This window comes from Pistacia vera, unplaced genomic scaffold, assembly GCF_008641045.1.
Source record: "Pistacia vera cultivar Batoury unplaced genomic scaffold, PisVer_v2 Contig104, whole genome shotgun sequence".
NCBI lineage: Eukaryota > Viridiplantae > Streptophyta > Magnoliopsida > Sapindales > Anacardiaceae > Pistacia > Pistacia vera.
The window spans coordinates 1245284-1268009 of NW_022195071.1; positions in this window are offsets into that span (position 1 = coordinate 1245284).

Below are 22726 nucleotides of genomic sequence, written 5' to 3' on the forward strand. Positions count from 1 at the left end.
TTGTTTGATGAAAATATATTACTAAATCTATGGAGGAAGTAATCACACAATGAGATAAATTTGAATCTGAAGAAGAAAAAAGTAAGCTTCAAATATTAGGAAATAATGGTGTAAATAAAAAACCTAATTAAGAGATTGAGAGAAAAATTGTGTAAAAAAAAAAAAACCTTCATTAAGTTTGAAATTGGGGAAATGTGGTATGATGATAAAACCCTAATTAAGTTGGAAATTTGGAGGAAAATGGTGCATATAAAAACCATATTTAACGTAATCAAGCAGGGCTATTTTCAGGTTTAAATAGAAGTTTTTTAAAATATAATATAGGTGTATTTAGTAATGGGGGATAGTGATCAATTTGGTAGGGACTAAAAATCACTTCTCTTAATTAAAGCTCCAATGAGACAATTGACCTTGATCCGTTAATTTTGAATCTATATATATACAAAATTGCGAGGCATAACTATATAATAGTCATTTTGAAGCACTAGAATTCCTTTATTTTGCCATGATGGAATACTATTGGACACATGGCATTATGTAGGCATCGAAAGGTTCTTGGGCATTCTAATATTGTTGGACATGTGGCATCATGTAATTGAGGCACGTGACATTAAGTAATTGGGGCATCCAAAGATTCTTGGCATTCTAATATTGTTGAACACATGACATCATGTAACTAGGGCATCCAAAGGTCTAATTAAAACTTGATTAATTCTCACATAAACCCAGACCATCCACGTTCAACGATACCAGAAGGCATTCCAAAAGTTAGTCTGTTCATATAAACACTGACTCTTCACATTCACATTCATATTAACATTAACATTAATTTCTTATAAGCAGAGACACTTGACATTCACATTCAAATTCAAATAGGCTAAAAGTTTTGTTTTTGCTTTTCCACAGCTGAACTGAATCAGAAAGTCTTAAATTTTCTCAATTTCTCTTGCTTTTTTTAATTATTTTTCTTGGTTTTTATGTGTGATTGCTTTATTTGTAGGTACTCGAACCTAGGAAGAGNTTGTTTTTTTTAAGTTTAACCTTAATGAAATTATAATTTCTAAATACACCTATTTTCTATTTTATAATTTTTGTTTTAATTTCTAACATTTAATTCTTACATAAACCACAAATCTAAATTTTCTAAATCATTGGGTTTTTTTTCTTTTTTTAATTTCAAATAATTCTTTGTTTGATGAAAATATATTACTAAATCTATGGAGGAAATAATCACACAATGAGATAAATTTGAATCTGAAGAAGAAAAAAGTAAGCTTCAAATTTGAAATTAGGAAAAAATGGTGTAAATAAAAAACATAATTAAGAGATTGAGAGAAAAATTGTGTAAAAAAAAAAAAAAAAACCTTCATTAAGTTTGAAATTGGGGAAAACTGGTATGATGAAAAAACCCTACTTAAGTTGGAAATTTGGGGGAAAATGGTGCACATAAAAACCATAATTAACGTAATCAAGCAGGGCTATTTTCAGGTTTAAATAGAAGTTTTTTAAAATATAATATAGTTGTATTTAGTAATGGGGGATAGTGATCAGTTTGGTAGGGACTAAAAATCACTTCTCTTAATTAAAGCTCTAATGATACAATGGACCTTGATCCATTAATTTTGAATCTATATATATATATATACATACAAAATCGCGAGGCATAGCTATATAATAGTCATTTTGAAGCATTAGAATTCCTTTAGTTTGCCATGATGAAATACTATTGGACACATGGCATTATGTAGGCATCCAACGGTTCTTGGGCATTCTAATATTGTTGGACACATGGCATCATGTAGTTGAGGCATGTGACATTAAGTAATTGGGGCATCCAAAGATTCTTGGCATTCTAATATTGTTGAACACGTGACATCATGTAACTGGGGCATCCGAAGGTCTTGTTATGCCTAAAAAATATAAGGGCTGACGTAAGATCCAGTCAACCTGCAGGAGTCAGATCATGGGTACACCCACAGTCTGCTTTCGTCAGAATAGTGGGTGTACGTCAGGCCAGCTAGAAGCTGTGATGATCTCACGTATCCAATCCCTGCTCTGAATTGTGCAAATCACTCTGGAAGGTGGGCAATGTGACATAAAGAAGGATTTACACTGATAATCTCACCAACTTACAGATTTAGTGATCATTACCTTAATGCATTCCACTATAAATTGGGAGCTCCTCTCTCATTAAAGGGATTCGCACATTTTTACACTTGATTAGCTACTCTCTCTCTCTAGAATTTTTAGCATTTGATACCTTGTAATATCATTGTAAAGTCAATCAGCTAAAAGCGACCTGACCCTTATCATCAATATAAGCATTAGTGGACATAGGACTTGCTACCTTAGCATCCGAACCACTTTAAAAACTATCCCCATTGCATTTATTGTCATTCTCCTTTACATTCACGTGTATCTTTTGGGGCCAGCTCAACATTTCACACGTGTGTTTCGTTGGTGTAAAAATCACGCATCAATAGTTTGGCGCTAGAAGGAGGGCCTGATTTAGTGTTCATCCTTCATCAGGAGAATCTCCAACTTACCGGTCCTACAACAACAAATGGCCCGCCAACCAGAACCTGAGCAAACCAACAAGGCGCTGAGAGGCTCCCCCAAGTCTAAAGGGACACTTCTTCCAAAAAACCTTCAGCCCCGTAAAATGCTGTAGGGGATATCCCGTCAAGTTCACAGCTTGACCCCGCTATTAGAAGCTACCTGGAGAGGTTTGACAATACTCTCCAAACGGTCAACCGAAGGTTGGACCGTTTGGACCAAGGCGTGCCATCCAAGTCAACTACAGCGATGCAACCGCCAAAAATGCCTATAGGTCGCACGAAAGCGCGGCAAAAGGAAATAGCCCATGTCGCGAGCACTACAACGCGTAGACGAATGGGTAAGCAAGTGGCAAAAAACAACCGGCTCCAAAGGGACAGCAAACACTGACTGCGTCCCAAACAGAATACCAGTCTCGTTGAGACTTGGTGAAAAGATGCAGCCCAAGCTATCCCATGCCACGTCGCAGGTACACACCCATAAAAGTGTTGGACGAGGCGATTCTTATCACCGCCAGCAGAACAATCCTGATCGTCACTGTGCGAGAGGGTCCCACACTTCGCAGGGCGGTTCTTACCACTGCGAAGGTCGTGAAAATACCTCGCACCTTTGATCGCCATCACACGCCTCTAGCCAGTGTGTGTCGAGAGTGGCCAGAATCGCTGGCAGAGGCGAAGAGGAACTCGACCTCTGGACTTTCCTCAATCGTAACCGCGAGGGTCGAACTCGCATGGATGAAAGCAATCCCCAAGCGGCTCCATTGTCGCAAATTGAGGAGTTGCAGCAAGCTCTAAACAGACTAAGAGCTCAGCAAAATGAACAGGGGCAGGTCGCATCTGCGTCCCCCTTCTCTCCTGAAGTGTTAGCCGCTCCACTCCCACCAAGATTCAGGATGCCCGACATGCAGGCGTTTGATGGAAATTCCAATCCGCAGGATCATCTATATGAATTTAACGACCTGATGGAGCTTCACCAGGTCTCAGATTTAGTAAAATGTCGTTGTTTGGCAGTGACTTTGACCTCTCATGCCAAACGGTGGTTTAGGTCGCTCCTAGCGGGATCAATCAGTTCGTGACCTCAGATGAGCACGACGTTCCTAAGGCATTTTCAAGCAAATCAAAAGTTCTCGATGCCTTTGAGCTACCTCAGCAATATAAGGCAAGAAAGGGATGAATCCCTCCAGTCCTAGATTGACCGTTTCCACAGGGAACTCAACAAGGTGGCTCATACTCCCGGAGAGTCTGTTCGGACTCTCATCATAGCAGGAGTTCGTCCGCAAACCGACCTATGGAAGGAATTACAGGCTAAGGACGATGTTTCCCTCACAGGATTCTATGACCTCACAGAGAAGTACTTCCGGATAGAAAATTCATTGACGGCACTCCGCCGTTGCGACCATGGCGCTTCAGGCAGTACGTTTGGTCGAGGGGAAAGCAGACGAGCTGATCGCGGAAGGGTCGCTGACGATCAGCGAAAATGAAAGAAACCTCGCTACAAGCCCAAAAAGTCCTATGCTTCCATCCCTCGTTGCGATCGCGACAGAAACCAATACACTCCACTAAATGCATTTGTATTGGCTATTCTTGATAAATCCGAGGAAGCTAGCCTGCTTGGAGAGCCTGAGCCCATGAAAACTCCCGCGACAGCCAGAAATAATAAAAAATACTGTCGCTTCCATCGGGACAACGGGCATCACACAGATGAGGGCCGAGCTCTAAAACAAGCAATCGAAGAGCTCATCAAGAGAGGGAACTTCAAGGAGTATATTGATGACTCCGCTCCTACGCAAGAGAAGAGTCAAGAGGAGCAAGGAAAAAAATGTCGTGATCGCAAAGGGTATAGTAGTGTTAACATAATCTTTGGAGGGTCGTACCTCACGGGGAACACGCGAGGTGCCCAAGAAAGGTATGCTCGCGAGGCTTATCACGACCCCATCAAGGTGATGAACACGTCGCAGCAACCACAAAAGGTTCACAAGGAGGAGCCGATCACCTTCTCCGAGAAGGAGGCAGCCCACTTGCATCATCCTCACGACGACGCCCTTGTGATCACGCCCCTCATAGGGCACCATAACGTCCACAAAATGCTAGTGGACAACGGAAGTGCTGTGAACATCCTATTCCAGACCGCTTTCGAAAGGATGAACTTGGACGAGGCCGACCTGAAACCTGCCTCAATCCCCCTTTACGGCTTTACAGGGGACCACCTGATCCCCAAAGGAATGATCCAACTTCTTGTCATGCTAGGTGACTATGACGAAGTGACTAAGGTTACTGAATTTTTGGTTGTGGATTGCCTATCTGCCTTCAATGAAATCTTGGGGCGACCTCTACTAAGAAGCTTCAAGGCAGTCACTTCCATATACCATCTCAAGATGAAGTTCCCTACCCCGACGGGGATGGGGGAAGCAAGCGGATCGTAGAGCACATCTCACGACTGCTACATACAAGCGGTGTAGATGGCATATAGAGGGAAGGGCGTCTTGCGTGGTATTCCTTGACAGGCTATGGCGATCAGCCGGATCGAGCCAAAGCCTGGCCCAGAAGAGGATAATATGGATCCTTGAATTCAGAAAAGCCCTTCTAGTGGCCTAGTTGGGGATTTGTCAGAAGTGTCGGTCGACTTGAAGGAGCCGAGCCAAGTGTTAAGGATTGGAAGTAGTCTTAACCACCAGCTCGCCTCCAAGATGATCAGCTTCCTAAAAGAAAATATCGATGTGTTCGCCTGGTCGCATGCAGATATGGTCGGGATCTGTTCGGACATCATTTGCCATGCGTTGAACATTGACAACGAAGCTAAGCCAATTCGCTAGAAAAGAAGAGCAATGGATTCGGAGCGATATGCCGCCTTAAAATTAAAGGTGGACAACCTCCTCCGAAACGGGTCCATCTGAGAGGTCCTTTACCCGACCTGGGTCGCCAACCCGGTTCTGGTAAAGAAGCCCAATGGCAAGTGGCGAACCTGTGTTGACTTCAGTGACCTCAACAAGGCCTGTCCTAAAGTCAACTTCCCCTTGCCAAGAATTGACGAGCTCGTGGATGCCACCTTGAGGCACGAGCTGCTAAGTTTTATGGACGCGTACTCGGGATATAATCAAATTTCGATGTACGGGCCAGACGAAGAGCATACATCTTCTATTACAGATCGAGGGCTGTATTGCTACAAAGTTATGCCCTTCGACCTCAAGAACACTGACGCGACCTACCAACGATTGGTTAACCGGATATTCTCCAACCAAATCGACAAGTCAATGGAGGTCTATGTGGATGACATGCTGGTCAAATCCCATGTCGCTTCAGATCACATAGCGCATCTCGTTGAGATGTTTGATATCCTCTGACTATACAGAATGAAACTGAATCCTCTCAAGTGTTCGTTCAGAGTATCGTCAGGTAAATTCCTAGGATACATGGTTAACCAATGGGGAATAGAAATCAACCACGAGAAAATTCAAGCTCTGCTCGATATGGAAAGCCCAACCAGCAAAAAAACAGGTCATGAGTCTTTATGGGCGAATAGCAGCACTAAGTCGCTTCATATTGAGGCTAACAGATCACTGCTTACCGTTCTTCAATGTTCTAAAGGCCAATAAGAAGTTCGATTGGACTCCCGAGTGCAAACAGGCATTCCAAAGTATAAAAGAATACCTCGGGAAACCACCTCTTCTGTCCAAGCCTCTTCCGCAGGAGATCCTGATCCTGATCCTGTATCTGTCCGTCTCTCAGTTTGCGGCCAGTGCAGCCCTAGTTCAGGAAGAGGAAAAGGTCCAATGGCCAGTGTACTATGCGAGCAAGCATCTAACAGATGTTGAAATACGGTATCCAGAAATGGAGCGATTAGCCTATGCCCTGCTGATCGCTTCCGAAAAGTTGCGACCTTACTTCCACGCCCATACTATCCATGTGATGACTAATTACCCACTCAAGCAGGTCCTCCAGAAGCCAGAGGCATCTAGTAAATTGCTTAAATGGGCCATGGAATTAAGTCAGTTCGATTTGAAGTACAAGCCAAGATCGACTATCAAAGGGCAGGCTGTTGCTGACTTCATTTCAGAATTCTGCTATCTTCTAAGTGAGTCAGAGCAACAGCCTAGCGAGGCCATCCAGGAAACTGCTCAGAATCTGTCGACCTGGAGCCTATACGTCGATGGATCATCGAACAGAAAGAGGGCCGATGCAGGTCTTCTCCTTTTGAACCCCGAAGAGGCTCGCATTCACGGCATTCTTTGGTTTGGATTCAAGGCAACCAACAATGAGGCCGAGTATGAAGCTTTGCTCGTTGGGTTGTGGTTGGCCAGAGAAATGGGTGCAACCGCGATCAGTGTCCACAGCGACTCCATGCTGGTCGTTAACCAGATTTTGGGGGAATACCAAGCCAATGAAGAAAACATGATCCATTATCTGAAAGAAGCTAAGGCCACACTCGAGCCGTTCAAGCACTTCGCAATCACTCAGATTCCCAGAGATCGCAACTCTGTGATGGACGCCCTAGCAAGAATAGCCTCATCGTTGGACTCAGAGGCACTGGATAGCATTCCTGTTCGATTCGTCGAGGTCCCAAGTATCAGCCTGGTCGAACAGGCCGTGAATGTGATAGAATCAGATTCCTGGATGATTCCCATTTTCCAATACCTCAAGGATGGGATCTTGCCTGACGACAAGGTCGAGGCAAAGGTTTTGCAAACAAGATCTGTTCGTTACACCCTCATCGGGGACCAGCTATACAGGCGAGGATTTAGTACCCCTCTCCTTCGATGTGTAACCAGCGAAGAAGCAGAATACATCATGAGGGAAATTCATGAAGGGATATGCGGTAATCACACCGCCGCACGGTCTCTTGCGAACAAGGTTGTTCGTCAAGGGTATTATTGGCCCCGATTCCAAGATGACGCCTACAACTTTGTCAAGAGGTGTGATAAGTGTCAATGGTTCGTGAACATACCGCGAGCTCCCTGCCACGAACTGATAACCATGACTAGCCCTAGCCTTTTTCCATGTGGGGAATCGATCTCTTCAGTCCCATGCCAGTCGGGAAAGGTGGAGTCAAATATGCCGTGGTCGCAGTAGATTACTTCACCAAATGGGTAGAAGCCGAACCGCTAGCCGTAATCATGACCAGAAAGCTCAAAGACTTCGTTTTCAAGAATATTGTGTGCCGCTTCGAAATTCCTCATACCCTCATCTCGGATAATGGGAAACAGTTTGACAACGAGGAATTCAGGCAGTTTTACGACGAGCTGGGCATCCATAAAAAATTCGCCTCAATCGCAAGACCGCAAGCAAATGGCCAAGTTGAAGCTGTTAACAAAACCATCAAGCACACTCTGAAGGCCAAGCTTGGCGCAGCCAAAGGGAATTGGGCCGACGACCTTCCCGAAGTCCTATGGGCGTACAGAACAACTCCAAGAACCTCTACCTCAGAAACACCTTTTTCGCTGGCATACGAATGTGAAGCAATGATCCCTGTAGAGGTAGGAACTGGTTCACTTAGAAGGGACTTGTACAATGAGGCCGACAACGAAGCACTTATGAGAGCAAGCCTAGACCTTGTTGAAGAACATCGTAGCAAGGCTTTGCTAAGGATAGCAGCCTATCAGCAACGTGCGATGAGGTTCTTTGATTCAAAGGTCAGGTGAAGAGACTTCTAGGTCGGCGACCTTATGCTAAAGGAAGTTCTTCTCGGTACTAGGGAACCAAGTGCGAGAGTGTTAGGATCGAACTGGGAAGGTCCGTACCGCATCGACAAAGTAATTAGATCGGGACTTATCATCTCAAAAGGCTGAACGGTTCTAAAGTACCCCGAGCTTGGAATGCTGAGCACCTTCGACCATACTATCAATAATTCCGAACTCAGTTTTCCTTGTAAATTAATTTCTGATTTTTGTAAATCGTTTCCTTGTAAAGTGTTATTTTGTGCGCTCGTAACAATCTTCGCATGTAATCTTGTTTGTGTAAATGTGTTATGTTATCACACTTGTTCTAATAAATGTAAGCAATCAGGAAGTACTCATGTATGATAAAGCGAACAGAAATTGTAAAACCAAAAATGTATTTCATTAATGAGGAGTACAGCAGGCAAAATGGCATGACTATAAGCCCTAATATGGCTCTTAGTGGACCGACCTCATCGTCCTAGGGCTGGTCGGTCGGGGGTTTATCCGATGCATGTCCCGAACCTCCTGCTCGAGAGGCCACCGCTTCATCGTCCTCCCGCGCCATGGACACAAGTGTATCTCGCCAGTCCTCCGGGAGGTCGGACATATCAAGTCGTAGATTCTTCGGTCGCAAGGCATAGATAGACCGCTTCATCGTCCTCCCGCGCCATGGACACAAGTGTATCCCGCCAGTCCTCCGGGAGGTCAGACATATCAAGTCGCGGATTCTTCGGTCGCAAGGCATAGATAGACTCGATCGCCCATTCGGTAGCCTTCTCCTCGACCTCCGCTGCCTGATTCTGCATCTCTTTTGTCAAGGAAGCAACTTTTCCCTGACTTGCCTGGAGTTCAACTTCGAGAGCTTGCCTTCGCTTCTCGAAGGTGTCTCTCTCTTGTTCTGTTCGTAAGGCTTGCAGAGAGGCTGCGTTGAGCTCCTGGTCCTTCTCCCCGGCCTCCTTGGAGAGTCTAGCTATGATCATTTGTAGCTCCTTGATTTCCTCTCCATGCCTCTCGAGCTGCGCTTTTTGGAAGGCCACCGTGTGAAGAGCCGCGTCTCTTTCATTCAGGTACCGATTCGCCGACTTAGAGGATAGGTTTCTTTCTGTTTCAGCGGCTTCTAGGCTTCGCTTGAGCGTTGCGTTCTCTTCCCTCAGTGCGACCTCCCCCTTGGCAGCTCCTAGTCGAACCTTCTCCAGGGACATTTGCATGGAAAGCAGGGCCTGCAAACAAGGAAAGATAAAGTTAGCTTACCAGAAGCTAAGAGAAGTCCTTACCGAGGACAGTTCATTAACCTTGCTTAAGTGTTGTAGCGATGTGGACATCAGGTCTACGTCGCTGGAGCTTACAAACTGCTCGAATGCTTTCGAAAGTCCACACTCTAGCAAAGTGTAGACCATCGGCTGTAGATACTCTGGCAGGTTCCCCAGCGAGTCCAGCACTAGGGTCTCTTTCTTCGCGTCTTCCGTCAGGGCCACGTCGCTTGTCGGTTCTTTACCCAACCTCCTTCTGACGTCCTGCTGCAACCTCTTGGGTTGATCGCCCTCAGATTCAGTCTCTGACTCTTCGACCTGAATTTGCCTCTTCTTCTTTTACTAAGCCGTTGTCTTTAGCCTCGGACGAGCAAGCGATGGCTGGGAGGCCTTCGTGGTTCAGATTGGTTCGTCCTCCAACAGTTGGGGCTGAGAAGTTCCAACAGGTTACGCCGGTGGGCCCGATGTTGCACCTTCGGCCAGAGGAACAGTAGGAGCAACCTCGGTCGCCTTGGCTTTTCTTGACCGAGGAAAATTGATCGGCCTTCGTCTCGGCTACTCTGACTCCTTCGGAGGCATGGTCGTTGCACGAAAAGCATCGTTAGCAAAGATATTCCATTTCACGACCAGAAAAGGACCAGTTAGCAGGACTTACTCAATGGGGGCTCTAACGACGTGTTTGCGTTGAAGAAACTGTATTTCTGTAAATTCGCGGTTGTCATGAGTTTCTTCGCGTTGCACTTGTCCTCGGGTAGGAAGCCGAAATTCACGATCCTATTTTAATCGAAGAGCAACCTTAAGTCGGTCGTCTTGTTAACTGTCAGAAAAAGATCAGGTCGTTAGAAAGAGCACATTTCGAATGTAATGAATTTAAAAAAAGAGAAAAGGCCTACTCGGTTCCTGGAAGCGGCAATGGCCGTCATAGTGAAAGAAGAAAAACTTCGTTTCATAGGCCCCCCCGTTGCTAGGGTAACTATGTATCCCCTCAGCTATAGTAGGTCGCCTGGACAAGTAATAAGAATCCTTGTCCTTGCTCTTTTTCAAAAAATACGAGCAACCGAGTTCCATCGCGGTCAGCTCGCCTAGCCCGTTCTCATTACACGCGATGTACATTACAATGGCAATGACATACGCGTTCGGAGTCAGCTGCATTGGCGCGACCCTGAAGTGGTCCAAAAGCGACTTAACGGGTATCGTGATGAGTGTGCCACGTTGAGGAAAACGTCCACCTCGATACCATACTATTTTATTACCCTCTCGAGCTCATCCCCAGTAAGTACTGAGAAGACCTTGAGAGGGATGCTCGGAGCACCCTGTGGGGACAAACCGGTTCCCTGATCGAATCTGGTTGTTGAGGGGTCCATTTTGACAGTCTACAAAAGCGACAAGCAGGAGGGTCATTTAGCCGTCGTACGCTATTTCATACGATGACGTGGAGGGAAACAAACTCCTTAAATCCCAAAGAAAACCCTAACAGTATGGTTCGAGCCGCCATTCATGGCTCGAACCCAACACAAGCATCTCGTCCCTGATGGTCTACCGGAAGACTGACGCCATTTAACCATGGAAAATAATGAAACAAAAACATAGAGAAGTTCTTACCTCTCAGAGTATGAGAACAGCTTCTGCCTTGAATACTGGAAAAATGCAGGTTTGGAAGGCAAAGGTTCCAGGTTTGCGAAGATCTTTTACTCTCTGTGAAAAAGACTCTGGTGACATTGCCTGAGAAAAATTTGAGTTTTTATAGCGCATGAACCGACGTTTGGATTTCTCAGAATCGAAACGGCGTTTGGGCGGTAAAGATTTCTCACCGCTGATCACGGCCACGTGTCGCACATCAGCGGGGAAGAGTGAGCGTCACGACTGAATAAAGTCAAACCTTCATCTTTCCCGCTAAAAAGCTCAAACGACGGCCATCTCTCTCTTTCAAAGCATTAATTGCGTCTCAAATCTACATTTAATGCTCTGATAAGGGGCATCGTTCCAACATGCCACGCATTTAATGTTCTGATAAAGCGTACTGTGTCAGCATACAATGCATTTAATGCGTCTGGTTGGCACTTATCACACACAAGGCACATCTGTCAGTGCAGAGACTGCTTCATTAATGCACCCATATCAAAAGAACAACAGGTGACATCTGACGAAATCAGGTCGCTCGTCCCCTGCAAACAATGATCATGCAAGGTCGTGTTCACAAAAAGTGCCATCTCGACCTACTTTCAAACAGGCCAGAATTTCTAGAATTTCTAGGAATCATCCTGCTGCGGCATAACTTGTAGTTTCCAAGGTTCGATCCTCGAACCTTAAAAACTAGGGGACTTCTGTTATGCCTAAAAAATATAAGGGCTGATGTAAGATCCAGTCAGCCTGCAGGAGTCAGATCATGGGTACACCCACAGCTTGCTTCCGTCAAAATAGTGGGTGCACGTCAGGCCAGCCAGAAGCTGTGATGATCTCACGTGTCCAATCCCTGCTCTGAATCGCGCAAATCACTCTGGAAGGTGGGCAATGTGACATAAAGAAGGATTTGCACGGATAATCCCACCAACTTACAGATTTAGTGATCATTACCTCAATGCATCCCACTATAAATTAGGAGCTCCTCTCTCATTAAAGGGATTCGCACATTTTTACACTTGATTAGCTACTCTCTCTCTCTAGAATTTTCAGCATTTGATACCTTCTAATATCATTGTAAAGTCAGTCAACTAAAAGCGACCTGACCCTTATCGTCAATATAAGCATCAGTGGACGTAGGACTTGCTACCTTAACATCCGAACCACTTTAAAAACTGTCTCCATTGCATTTACTATCATTCTCCTTTATATTCACGTGTGTCTTTTGGGGTCAGCTCAACATTTCACATGTGTGTTTCATTGGTGTAAAAATCACGCATCAACAGGTCTAATTAAAACTTGATTAATTCTCAAATAAACCCAAACCATCCACGTTCAGCGTTACCATAAGGCATTCCAAAAGTTAGTCTGTTCATATAAACACCGACTCTTCACATTCCCATTCATATTAACATTAACATTAATTTCGTATAAATAGAGACACTTGACATTCACTTTCAAATTCAAATAGGCTAAAAGTTTTGTATTTGCTTCTCCACAGCTGAACTGAATCAGAAAGCCTTAAATTTTCTCAATTTCTCTTGCTTTTTTTAATTATTTTTCTTGGTTTTTATGTGTGATTGCTTTATTTGTAGGTACTCGAACCTAGGAAGAGGTTGGTGAAGTATGATGGATTAATTGGGCCAGAGAAACTACTAATTCCATCACTTTTCTTGTTGGACGAGACGGACACTGACTATGACGAGACCCACACGTGGTAGTGGTGGTTGGATGTGGACAGCAGAGGTGGGGAAGGTGAGAGCCGAACGGAACGCTTAGGGTTCACCCTGAAGCTGCATGCAGACTTTGAGGAGATCAAGTGGATGAGTCGAACATCCGACAACAATGGAAGTGATGTTGCCTTCAACAAATCCTTTAACACCCATCCTTCTTGTTGGACGAGACGGACGTTGACTGTGACGAGACCCACACGTGGTGGTGGTGGTGGTTGGATGTGGATTACGAGAGTTAGCTTGGAGTGGTGTACCACCATACCTGCGCCCTACTATAATAGAGACTTTTCTTGGTAAGCTTTATGCTCTATTATTGTGTTGTGGGGTTTTACTGTTTTTTTTTGTTTTTTGAAATTATTTGAAAAGATCAAATAGAAAGTTTTGTTTTGTTTTGTTTCTATTTTTATTTGGGTTTTTAGTTTATTGATTAGAATTATTTGCTTTGTTTTTGTTTTAGGTTTATGGGCTTTGGGTTAACGGCAAGAGAAAGAGAGTTGAAGTAGAGTTTGGGAAAATTTCAGGTAATGTCTATTATTTATTTGCTTATGTTTTCGTAATTTTTACTTCTGTTTGGTTGGTGAAAAAGTTTAGGATATCATGATTATGGATCTTGCTTGCGATGGAAATGGTAGTGAAAATTATATTATGTGGTTTCATGTTTAAATTCAAGAGCTTTTTAGTAATCATTTTTTTTTTTTTTTTGGGTAAAAGGTAATAAGAATTAAAGAATGAGTCCCCAAAAGGGGAGACTCAATAAGAGTACAAGTCTTGGACCACACTGGAACTAAAAGACCAGCATCACAAAAAGGCAAGTCTTACATAAAGCAACAATAAACTGCACAAATGTATACACGAAGCTGTCAGCAAACAAAACTCCATGTGCAGCAAAAACCAGCCGAGAGTGCGTAATGTCTGCAATGTAGCGACAACAGGCAAAGCTATCTTGACAGACTTGTCAATGATCATACAACAAATAAGCAGAGAAACTCCCCAAATAACGGCCAAGCAGCATCTTGACTCCCACTTTAAACATACCATCTGCTCAAATTGACCCACAATCCTTGGGCACAAACAGGCAACCTTCACACAAAAAGAGGCACCAAAAATCTGCATATAAGGATTAAAGAAAAAAGCAGCCAGGAGAGGCAAGAAACACTCTTTTAAGATTAGCAGCTGTCAAATCAAGAGGAGCCTAAATAACCCCCACCCAAGAAAGCAACAGTCACCATAATCACCTCCCACAACCCTGCAGCATATTCCACGGGAGAAGCTTCCCACCTCCCTAGCCTCATAGTAATTCGCCTATCACTAGTAGCTCGAGACCAAGAATTATGCATTCCCTCCATTATACTCCACGAGACAATTTAAAGGAAGACCCCACTCCTCCATAACTTCGCTAACCCGCTCATTGTTCTTAAACTTAAGACTTTGCAATTTAAGTCTCACAACCTCTAGAATATGGTGATGTACCCTCTGGTAGTGCTGTCTCTTGCCTTTGAAAAGACGAAGATTTCGATCCTGCCAGATCCAATAAACATCATCTGCTGGTAAAAGACATCGAATGATTGTCCGTATACCCTTCCCCTTAAGCCTACCTGCGCACTAGGCTATGATGTTATCCCACCCTATCACAGGCACTCTAAACTTACCTTTTGTTTGGATCATACTCCAAATGTTTGAAGAAAAGGGCAGTCAAAGAATAAGTGGTCATGGGAGTCTATAGGACCATTGCAGAGCGCACACTCCATACTCGTTGAATCCATCTAAACATTCATTCGGTCTTGCGTGAGAAGTTTATGTTTGATAGCAAGCTACGTGATGAAAGAATGTCGTGGGATAGCATGACCAAACCAAACCAAACCAAAAGGTGCCATGAGACTTTGTTACTTATCGGAGCCAAATCATACCAAGCTTATTTAATCGAGAATTTAACAACCTTACGCTCTCTTGTCTGCCAAACGGAAAACATCTCTGTTATTAGTCATCAGGAGAGAGGGGGATTGCATGACCACTTGGGGAAAATTGGCCTAGATATTATCCGGCCATGCCCACTGCCCATCATGAATAATCCTGCTAACCTTGGCCTTATGCCCCAATCTCAACTCATAGATTGCTCTTGAGGAAATAATATCATCTAGAGGACCCAGGAGGTGCCAATTATCATACCATAGGGAAGTTAAGGTGCCATTTCCCAAGGTAGTGCCAATATGCCTCATTACTCTTCCTTTCAACTTAAGAATTTTCTGCCAACACCAGCTAGCATCTCAAGGAATCCTAACGCTCCAGAAGCTCCTACCTCGTAACTTGACTGTATGTATCCATTTCACCCACAGAGAATCCCTACACGAAACCACACTCCAAAGGTGATAGACCATCAAAGTACAATTCCATTCCTTTAACGGACGAATCCCCAGACCTCCATTAGTCTTAGGAAAGCATAAATCCCTCCAAGCCACTTTAACCTTGCCCTTAACCAATTCATTTCCAGACCAAAGGAAGGCTCGCATCATTTTCTCTATTGCTTTAGAAACAGAGCTTGTGAGGATGAAAATAGACGCATAGTAAACTTGCATCGAGGATAAAACCGAGATGACAAGCTGGAGGCAACCAGTGTAGGAAAGGTACTTATTTTTCCAAGAATTCAATCTTTTTTCCACCTTATCAATAAGAGGTTGACAATCATTGTATCCTAGTCTAAATCTGATCAGCGAGACTCCAAGATACCTCATAGGCAACTAACCTCTGTAAATCCCATAATGTTCCTAATAAGCAGTCTATGCTCCTCAGTAACATTGCAAACATACATAGCACTTTTCATAGGACTAGGATTTAAATTGGAAGCATGAGCAAAGTACATCAAGGCATCCTTAATGACCCTAACCAAGGTGGGATCTCCATGGCAGAATAGGAAAAGGTCATTGGCAAAGCATAGGTGGCTTATCTTCTATGTCCTACATTTGAAGTGGAACTTAAAACCATCATTCTCTGCAATTCGGTTAGGAATAATCAGGGATAGAACTTGCATCACTAGGGTAAATAGATATAGGGATAAAGGATCCCCTTGCCTCAATCCTCTTTTCCCTGGAAAAAATCCATGGAGCTCTCCATTGATAGAAATAGAGAAGGAAGCCGTGGTCACACACTCCCAAATCCAGTGAATCATCTGGGTTGGAAACCCGAACATCTTAAGAATATACATAAGGAAACCCCAATCAACACTGTCATAGGCTTTTGAATGTCTACCTTGAAAGTACACAGGGATTCCCCTACATTTTTGTGATAGTTCCTAAAGATCTCTTGGGCAAGCAGGATATTATCATTGATTCTTCTTCCCAGAATAAAAGCTAACTAAGTCTGATCAACTACATCTTGAAGACTATCCTTAATTCAGTTAGCTTTAATTTTGGAAATACATTTGTACAACACATTACAACATGAGATTGGCCGGAAGTCACTGATATGAGAAGGAACTTCTTTTTTCGGCACAAGGGTTGTGATTATGGCATTAACTTCTTTAAGCATTCTCCCACTACAAAAGAAATCAGTCACTGCGTTAGCAATATCTTGTCCAACAATATCCCAAGCCTCCTTAGAAAAATTAGTAGAAAAACCGTCCGGGCCCGAAGCTTTATCATCCCCAATGGAATACACCACCTTCTTCACCTCTTCGATAGTGACAGGTCTAATCATACCAGCACAACGATCCTTTGAGATCTAACTTGAAAACAAGTCCTGTAGTCCCTCTAAACCCAAGCACTACCAAAAAGATTTTTATAATATGTAACAAACGCCTCTGCCATATCCTTTTCCTCTAACAACTCTCCCGAATCTGTCATAATTCTATTAATATGTCGAGCATTTTGAGAGGATTTTAAAGACCTGTGGAAGAAAGCCGAATGTTGATCACCCACACGAAGCCAATGAACCTTTGATTTTTGTTTTAAGAATCTTTCCTCATCCAGTAGAGCAGTTCTAAAGGCCTCTGAGAATGCTGCCTCATGGTCACGTAATTCCTTATTAAACGGATCTCAATCCAAAGCAGTTTGGATAAGCTCAACCTCTTTTCGTAGGATCTTAACTCAACGACTTAAGTTACCTAGCTTCTTATTCAGATCTCTAAGGACTAGCTTCAAGGATTTAAGTTTGCTAACTGCAGAGAACATTAGAACTCCACTTACACTCTTATCCCATACCTTCTAGACGGTATCTCGAAATTCAACCTTGTGGGTGATGTTGTTGAAAAACTTAAAAAGGTACGGTTTGGTCATATAAAGTTGAGGGAATAAGGTAACTGAAGGACTATGGTCACTGATTCCAGGGGACTGGAAGAACGCATTAGCACGAGGGAATTTAGTAGCAAAAGGCATATTCCCCATCACCCTATCCAGTTTTTTTAGAACTCCATTATAACCATGAGGCTTTCAATTCCAAGTATACATTATACCTGTTTAACTAATATGTTCTATTTCAAGCTCATCAACATGATCCCTGAATTCCTTCATAGCTGTAGTGATGATATTCAAACCGCCCAGAGACTCATTAAGGTAAAGGGTAGCATTGAAATATCCCATAAGAATCCACAGACTATTTCCCACTACACACTTGTGATTTCGAAGGTTTTCCCATAACTCCCTTTTGCCTATAAGGTCATTCACAGCATAAACAAATGAAGCAAAGAATTCATTCCCAACCCGGAGTTCCCGAACCACACAATTGACTTCTTGATTAGTCATCCCCACAACTGTAACATAATATACCAAAGGGTTCCAGCCAACCACAACTTTACAGCCTCTCAACCCATAAACTTAGTTTGAGATCCAATTCCAGTTACAAAAAACACAATAAAAAATAATGTTGGTATTCACACTCGCCAAAAAAGTCTCCAATAGGGAATATAAAGCAAGCCTATTTTCTTTGATAAACACCCTAACCTTTGCTTGTTTAATAGGCTGATTGAGGCCCCTTATATTCTAGCAACCTAAATTATTCATAGTAAGAAGAAGAAGATGAAGGGTTTTCCACACCCCTTCCCAGGCCATTTATCCCACTATGATCTGCTATATTGCTACCCTCAATTAGAAATCGAACTATTGGAGTGGAGTCTGACTCAATATCTGATTCTTCTTTATCCTCATTATTAGCTTCCATCCCCTTTGTCCTCCTCGATGTTCATGCCCTGATCAGTTTCCTAATTTTCATTTGTCATTCCCTTATCCATCTCCTGATCGTTAGCTAAACATTGGAAAGCATTACTTTTTCTTATCCCCTACTTCCATTTTCTAAGTCTAACGGAACCAATTAACCTTGTGGTTACTATCCTTCTACACTATTCTTGGGGTTAAGGAAGACTTATCTCCTCCTTGGTGAATAGCTTTATCTCTCCTGGAATCAGATTGACTTTTCGAGATAACTGTTGCTTTTTCTTTATGGCTAGTAGGCTTATTTCCTTTTTCCCTCATGGAGACTTTTATGAAACCATCATTTTCCTCTTCTTCATTCCTTATTGAAACTTCTGTATTACCCCTCTCCAACGGTTGATAAGGGCACAACTCATCCGTATGCCCAAATACTCTACACCTCCCACACTGAGAGGGTCTCCATTGAAATTCCACCCTAACAGTCATGGGCTTTGGTTCTAAGTTTTCATCATTTGGCACCTATACTCTAATTATATCTGGCAATTTGCAGGCGGTGTCAACCTCAACTAAAATTCTAGCAAATCCCATTCGACCTAGACTATCTCCACATAAGTCTTTGGTGATCATGTCCATTCCCAATGGCTTACCCACTGTACTTGCAATGTAGCTCAGCCCAATGGAACTCCATAACTCTAACGGTATATCGTAAAACTTCACCCATACAGGTATTGTAACACCTGCTCTCTATTACTATTCATAAATTGCATACTATACAAATTATAGATATACATAGCGTATGGAAGATAGTGGGCTCAAACTTTTCTTTACTCATAAAATATAATTCTTTACATATACAAAATACTATGTATTAAAAACTTTCTCCTTACTACAAAATATCATAACTGGTGGACAGTAGTGCCAATACTCTCTGCTTCTCGACATCCATCCGACCGCTGCTCCTAATTCCTGCAAAACAAGGAAGAACAGTGGGGTGAGCACAACAATGCTCAGTAAGTAAATCCTCTACTACCTGTCCCCATAACTCACTTTTTGGTTCTTTCCTTACTCTACCGTTCTTCTATTTCTAATTCTCACTGTTTTTCTCTTTCTTGCTAATACTTTTATTCTCCTTTAACTCTGTTCTGCTCTTTTTTATTCTTTCTTTCTCTCTGTTCTCATTCTCTTTTCTTCTTCTCTTATGCTTACTCACCATGAAGGAAAATCATGGCTCTCTCTTATTCTCATCATACTCTCATTAACCATGGAAGAAATCATGGTGTATGCATGTATGAGATGTATATGCAATTAATGCAAAAGAACTGCATGTTTCTTTCTTCTACTCTCTATTCTTACTAGCTAAAAACCTCTCATTCCATCTCATTCTTTCTCAAGCTTTCTCATCCTTTAATTCTCTCTATTATCTCTTTCTCATTTCTCATAATTCTTTTCTACTAGCTCTTTCTTTAAATGTCACGACCCCATCTTACCAGAGGCACGGCTAGAACCTCATATTCCACTCTTCATGACAGTCACGGCCCCATCTTACTGGAGGCACGGCTGGGACTTCTCCCGCTCTACGTGACTTTTACTGATTCTCTTTCTGTCTCTCTTTCTCATGCTCTTCGCTATACACTCTCTAGTGTATGTCACGGCCTCATCTTATCGGAGGCACGGCTGGGGACTCATCCTACTCTTCATGACTCTACTCATTTTCTTTTTTTATTCTTTCTATTTCTCTATTTTCTCATTCTTACTCATTTGAATGTCATGGCCTCATCTGACCGGAGGCACGGCTGGGCGTTACCACTCTACGTGATTTTTACTCATTTCTTTACCAATCGGACTCGGTTATGCATGGATTCGGAACCCTTGGCCATGTAACTGTATATTCTTTCTCTCTATCTCTCGAATGTCACGGCCTCTTCTCACCGGAGGCACGGCTAGGGATCACAAAGCACCCACTCTCGTGATGGTCACGACCCTATCTTACCGGAGGCACGGCTGGGGATCACAAAGCACCCACTCTCCTGATTTTACTCATTACTCACGGGTTCCCCATCGCACAACCTACTCTATTCTCTTCTTTTGTTTTTCTCTTTACTTTTAGAGTAGTTCATTCACAAAGTTCCCTACTCTTTCTCAAGCTATACTCTTAGAGTATTTTATTCACAAAGTTCTCCACTCTATCTCAAGCTATTACTCATAATGTAGCTCATACTCAACATTCTCTACTTTTTCTCAAGCTACTTATCAATGCACAATTAATGCATATGGATGGTTCATGCTCATTAATGCACTTATGAAATGCCAAATGCAATATTGCATCAAAATAGTCATTCTGCGCAGATCATACTTAAGAAGGCATAACTTGAGTTATACACCTTGGATTGCTACGGTTTTGGTCTCGTTTTAAAGCTTAGAGACAGGGCTACAACTTTGATGTTTTGGTCTAAATCCAGTTCAATCCATAGAATTCCCAAAAAACACTCAGAAGGTTATGGCTGTGACAGGGCAGTTTCTCACTTGGGCATTTCCTCAAACAACTCATGTGCATACTAAAGCTTTACTTATCTATAACTCTACTCTTCTTTTTAACCATCCAAAATGGGAGGAAAACTCCCTCATATAGTCATAATTCCTGCCAAGGAAAACACTCCCAAAAATATTCATACAAAACTCCTCCAACTTCAACTCAATTTCAATCTCTCTTCACACATCAAACACTTCTCATAATTAAAGTATATCCAACAACACTAGAACAAATTCTCATTTCAACTCAATTTCTCAGCAAGCATAACCTACTCATGCATATATAAATCTCTACTAAATCTCTACACAAAAGATTTCTCAAATCTCAACTAGGTTGGATTTACTTACCTTGTGCTTAAGTAGTCTCTCCTAAGTTCTCTACTCTTGTTGGATTCCAATCTTCTCTTAACCCTAATCACAAACTTCATAAGAACTCAACCTTTACACAAATAAATCATAGATAAAGAGCTTGAATCCTTACCTTTTGATGCCTTGAATCAAAACCCTATAAAAATCTACTTAAAAGCCCTCAAATTCCTTGGAGAAGTGAATGAAAATTTGAGAGAAAAAAGGAGGAGGAGTGTGGGGGTTGGAATGAACGAAAATAAGGGTTTCAAACCCTTAATACTTTAATTTATAACCACACTTTCCCATTTTGCCCTTGCACTTTCTTAGAAATTCCATCTATGTCCCTTAGTCAATTACAATAATGCCCTCATTTTTAATGCATTCTCTATTAAATTCTATCTCTTTTCACTCCCCACAATTTCAACTAATTTTGAGTGAAAAGACCATTTTACCCTTAATGCAAGTTCAAGGGATTTTCTTCACATTTTTCTCAAAATAACTTCAACAAAATTCAACTAAGGGCCAACCAACCAATATTAACAATATACAAGCTCAATTGAGAATAAATCAATAAACATTCAAGCAATGCAACAATAATTTAACTACTACCTCAAGTAGGGCGTTACAGGTATGAATCTAGGGGATTTTTTACTGAGCTCCATACCTGGTTGCCATTTCTAGAGCAGTATCGATTTGTTTTGAAATAACCACAACCCATCCTTAAGGTCTTTTCGCGTCATCCACAAACTTAAAGAAGAAGAATCCCTTGTCATTCATCGTAACTTCTTTAATCACATACCTCCGCCAAACTCTCAATGCAAGATACTGAACCAAATGGAAGGGTGGTTTTTTGTCAATGAAGGAACCAACTAGGCAAGATTCCTATTTTTTTCCTTCCTTCCTTCCATTGCTATTAAAAAAGGAGGGCATGTTGTTACAATTCCGTCTGATTTAATGGTCGGCTAAAAAACATCAATTTGATTTTTTCGCAATGGTTAATCTCTCTAACCACTCTTGCCCAGGTTTGATTCTGTTCCTTATAGCCTCTAACTTCCTGCCTTTCCTCCCCCATAACACTTGTTCCAAGGCTCTGAAAAGGATTAAAGCCTGCGTTGTTTCTGCCTTCTAATCTGATCGAGTGCTGAGAGTTAATCTACAATTTGTCCATAACCTGATTATTCTCGTGGTAAGCCTTGTTGCTTCTCTGAACTCCACTTCCAGATTCTCTATTACCATTTTTAAGTGGTCTCTCAACATCACTCGAAACCCCTTCTTTTAGAATAGACCTAGCTTCTTCGGTACAAGTAAAATCACCTATAACCTTAGAACCCATCTTCTCACTTAGCCAAAATTCCTTTGGTCAGCCTGTCCAATACACTCAACCCTCTCATGGTCCAGGCCCATCCCATCCTTACTCATCTTGGCTCTATAAGCCTTAGAGTTGCCATCGTCAACCTTTTTCTCTATTGGAGCTTTTGCTAGCCGTGGATTCTCTTCTCCAGTATCCTTGAACTTCCTCAAATAAGGGCTCCTAGACCAGTCATGACCATCCGACGACATTGCAAACCAACTACCGTGAGAGTTCCCCATTTGTCTTGTGATGGTTTCCAACTCCGGTGCTGGTATCACAATCTGAGTATTACTCCTTATCACATCAAGAGCATAATCCTTACCCATCTACCCAGACTCCATTTCCTTTCCATTTTCCCTCAAGCTTCCCACCAATGCCTCTTTTTCAGTAGCACTTACAGCTTGATGACATACCTCCCCATTGACATAATCACCACTACCGGATTCACTCTGAACTAGATCCGACCTTAAAATCTCCATTTCATCCTTGAACAGTAATCGATTCCCTTGAAAACTACCAGCTTTCTACACTTGGCGCAAACGGTGAGT